The 4,748-nt window shown below is 33.5% G+C and overlaps 1 long non-coding RNA gene across 1 annotated transcript; it reads left to right on the top strand.

Moving 5' to 3' along the window:
- The first annotated feature begins 3,048 nt into the window (after nt 1-3,048).
- LOC130466049 (uncharacterized) lies at nt 3,049-4,294 on the top strand. Its single transcript, XR_008926068.1, has 2 exons — nt 3,049-3,113; nt 4,068-4,294. It is a non-coding gene; the product is annotated as an uncharacterized lncRNA (long non-coding RNA).
- Nucleotides 4,295-4,748: the final 454 nt, after the last annotated feature.

A 4,748-nucleotide genomic window follows, 5' to 3' on the forward strand; every position in this document is an offset into this window, starting at 1 on the left:
AGCTCTTCAGAAGGGTCAAAGTTTCACAAAATCAATAGTTAGAAACTTGCCATTTGAGGCAACGAATACTATTACCTAATATATTTCCACGTCATCAAATATGTAAATAATATATTTCAGATTATTAAAATACAAATAGATAAATAAGCATCCAATAAAATATAATAAGAGATAAATTTTGCTAAGAATAAAAAAGATAAATAAGTACTAAGTTAAAGATAATAATAGAAAAAATACAATTATTCCATTTAAAAAAATAAGATAGAATTACAATAGTGAATTTTCTCAAATGCAAAATACCATAGGGAGTGGATAGAATAGCAAAGGAAGAAAAATAGATACAATTACAATGATCATTCTATACAATTACATACATATGCATATTCTTAATAGAGTTTATGTGATCCTTCTATACAATTCTTCATTCTATACAATTAGATACTTATGCATATTCGTAAGGAAAATTTGTAATTATTAATCCAACATTTGTCCGGTTTTCTTTAATTAAGCCTACCTATGCGATATTTCTAAATAATCCAACCTTTATGACCCAACTACTATTATTAAGCCTGGATGACCGGTTACCTGCTACAAAGTCAACGTTAAAAACGTTGACAACCTAAAGTTGGTTTCCCTCCTAAAATATTGGACACGTCATCATCACTTGCCACCCAAACAAGGATTTCATTTTTTTTTCAAAAACCCTTAACCCTTCTCTTCTCTGTACCGTGTTTCAAATCCTCTCTCCTCCATTACTGGTGCTTCAACCACAATTGTACGGCTTCATGACATCATCCGCGATTTTCTTAAGGAAATAGGTGACTTCATCAACACGCATTCAAATTTCGTCTCTAGAATCGTACAATTGAAGGTGAACTTACGAACCCTAGCGTTTTTGTTCCTTTTTTGGTAAATTTTGAATTTTGGGCTTCCTTGATGGTCAGTTCGTAAAAACCCTCCCTTTTGCAATAATATATATACTCCCTCCGTCCCGGAATACTTGACCTGTTTTCCTTATCGGGTCGTCCCTTAATACTTGACCTGTTTCTAAAAATGGAAATATTCTAACAATATTATATTATTTCTCACTCCACCCCTATTAACCCACCTACCCCTTACTCCATACAAAAAAAAAATTAAAAATTCAACCCCTACTCTCCCCCAACCCCACCCCTTTACACATTTTCCACTAACTACATTAAAATAATACCCCACTATCAACTACTACCTATTAAATTAAATAAGTCAATTCAAGTCCCTTAAACTCTGTGCCGGTCAAACCAGGTCGAGTATTCCGGGACGGAGGGAGTAGTTTTTTTTTTATGTTGTGGGATGTTGGTTATTGTGGTCTTGTTGAAAATTTAGAAAAAAAAACCTAGAATTTGAAGAAGATCCAGATCCAGATCCAACAGGCAATTGCTTTACCCCAGCCATAGCAATTGCTGATTATTTTTGATGAACTGCGAATGGAGAGGTATGAGGGATCAACAATAGTGAAGAAGAGAAATAATGGAGAGGAGTGTAGAGATGAAGCAGAAAATCGCAGAGAAGAGAGGAACGAAAATTAAAACAGCAATCAAAAAAAAGGAGGGGAAAAAAATTAAAATTGTTATATGCCACGTAAGGCCGGTGAATACCGCCTACCGCAGGTTAGTAACTTGTTAGGCTTAATAATAATAGTTGGATCATAAAGGTTGGATTATTTAGAAATATCGTATATGCAATCCCCCGTAATTTTATACCTTTTATTTATATATTTTAACGAATATTTAATATATATTTAAACATAAATTACGGATTTTAGAAACGAATATAATTGAAATATAATTATTTTATTTCATTTCGAACACTTTTAATGATTATGAAATCAAAATGTAATTTCGAGTTTTACTTTAAAACGAATTCGAGTTGCATTACCATGTTCTATTGAAATTAGAAAACAAGTCCTAACCCATTGTGGATCCATCAACCTAAATCCTACTCCTAGCCCAATTGGGCAAAGCCCAAACAAAAAATTAAAAATAAAACCCTTCTTCTCTTCTCCTTCCTGATTCACGTAAAACAGAAAAAAAAAAAAAAAAAAAAAAAAAAGAAAAGAAAAGGGAGCCTTCTTCAACCTCTCGACCGCAGCTCCTTCAACCCCTCGACCTGCGCCGTCGTCCCAGCCACCGACCACCGGCGTTCTCCTCCTCCACCGTGCGGTATCTCTCCTCCTCCCCTTGTTCTTTCTTTCTTTGCTTTCGTTCCTTTCCTCCCCTCTGTTTTTCGTCCATGACCGTAGCCTTTTCGTTTGTTCGCAGCATCACCGCGGCCCAGCCACCGTCGCCGGTGAACCCTTGCCGTGAGCCACCGCCGTCCCGCCGTCCAGCTCTTCTCTCTCCTTAATTCTTGGTTATTTCTTAAACCCTAAGTAACTAATTATATTTAAATTAAAGTTTGTTAATTTAGATTATGTTCTTAAATTAAATTTGTAATTTTTATGGTAAATATGATTTTCAGATTTGATGTTGAGATTAAAAACGAATTAATTTTCAGTTTTGATTAATTAAAATTAAGATTAGGGCTTAATCATAATTTATTAACTTGAATTATGTTTTCTTGAATTAAAGTTATGGGTTTTGTGATTTAAATTATAAATTTGAGATTATATGGATTTTATAATAAAGTTATTAATTTTCAGATTATCAAGTTACATTGAAATATTGGTTTTTGATTGTTTAAAGTATGAAATTCAAGGTTTTTATAATTATTAATCATGATAGGTTGAGTATGGATTATTGAATTGATTGTTTTGAGATACTAGGAACGTAGGTTGACCTTGGGGAAGCTTTTAAATGAATTTATATTGCTGAAAATTTAAAAGTACGATGTTTGCAAAAGTTTTCAACGAATTTCAATCACTAGTTCAATAATTATGATGCTAGGAAAGCAAATGTTTAAGTTTTGAGATCGGGGAAAGCTCTAAATATGTTTAGGATACGTTTAGAATGCTTTATTATGGTTGCCAATGACTAGAAGTTGATTGGGATTACTTGTTGGTTGTTTTAGGCGGAGAATTCTCTTTAGGCGACTTTTGAAAGTGTTAAAGTGGCCTATCAGTTTGTTTACACAAGGTACGTACATACCTGTGTGCTTGGAATGTGTGCTAATTGTTGAAACCATGTTGAATTATTGATGAACTTGGTTATGTTAATGTTGTTGATGAACTTAGTCAGGTTGAAATTGCGTGTTTGATACTGTTGGATGAACATATTAAACCTTTATTGCATTTTGAGGATTATAACATGTTAGTATGGAAGATTGATGCAAACATGTTTGATTGGGAACACTAGATTATTTAGTATTTAATTCAGATCAGTTAATTGTTGTTCCCTTTTTAGCTTTTCACTACTTTATGAGGGCGGAGGACCTTATTTAGTAAGTTGAAACCTTATACCCATATTCAGGGGTTGATCAGTATTAAAGAAAAGATTGGAGTTAATTGGAATGAGTCTTGTTTGATGCCTTTGTGATCACTTACTCAATTCCAAGATAAAAACGGTTATAAATAAGTGTGAGTTGCATGCCTTATGTGATTGTTGAGTCATAACAGGGTGTTAATTTGTAAATCATGTAAAGTGAAACTGAGTAGCAATAGCTTTAGACTGTGCACGTCTAAAGTGACGGACAAACAGGAGTTGGGGTTCATGGTGGTAGCCCATGGCCTTTCATTCGGACCGGATTGATCACCGCGTCCTATTCTCAGTCAAACGTTCCTCGATATCGCAGGTCACTGAGGTTACGGAGTCGCGCCCGTACCTCGCCTAGCTAGAAAACTCGGTCCATTGCCTATTTCAATTAAAATAATATTATTGTTATAAAGTCTAGTCCAGTCTAGCCTAGTCTAGTTAAGTATGGTCGTCAGATTATCATGCTTTGTCTGCCCTTAATTATGTTTAATAGTATCATGTTAGGATTATTATTGCTTTAGTATGTAGTACTCAGCTTTGCTGATTACGTGCTTTGTTTGTGTGTGTTGATCATGGCTATGCCTATTGATCCTGTGATGACCCATCTTTGGTGAGCAGTCTCTAAGGATCAATAAGCGTTGCCCATCTACAGGTTTGAAGATGATGCATCATTGGGATCGGGATTAGAGAGCTTGTAGTTATATTTTCTTTATTAAGTGATTTGGTTTGTTAACTTAAATTTGAAATTTGTCGTACTATTCGTATTTCCTTATTTCAGTTAATTGGTTTTGGACCTAATATGTAATAAGATTATTTATGAACCTAAAAGTTAGTTTTATGTTTTCCGCTGCAAAATTCTGAATAAGCCGTACGTTTTCACACGGGCGATAATACTTTGATAATTCCCCACAGTTATATTTAAAAAAGGGTTATTTTAGAAAATGGGAATTGTCGGGGTGTTACAAAGTGGTATTTTTGAGCTAAAGGTTTTACTGAGATTTCGTGTCTACCTTTTTTTATCTTAGGCGCCTAACCAACTAATTAGTTACGTAAAAGTAATTTCACACTTGTGAATAAATTTAAAGTTATTAGCTAGAAATGTTTGAATTTATTTTAATATTGACTCTTGAATCGTGTTTTGAAATACGTTTTTGTTTATGCGAATTAATGTATTTCGATTCTTTTGAAATTCAAATTAATATTTTCAAAAAAAAAAATTACTGCTGCTGCTGCTACAGTACCGTAAAAAAAAAAAAAAAAAAAATTAAATTATCTATCGTTCAATAATTATTATTTTAA

Source organism: Spinacia oleracea, chromosome 1 (assembly GCF_020520425.1).
Source record: "Spinacia oleracea cultivar Varoflay chromosome 1, BTI_SOV_V1, whole genome shotgun sequence".
In the NCBI taxonomy this organism is placed as follows: domain Eukaryota; kingdom Viridiplantae; phylum Streptophyta; class Magnoliopsida; order Caryophyllales; family Amaranthaceae; genus Spinacia; species Spinacia oleracea.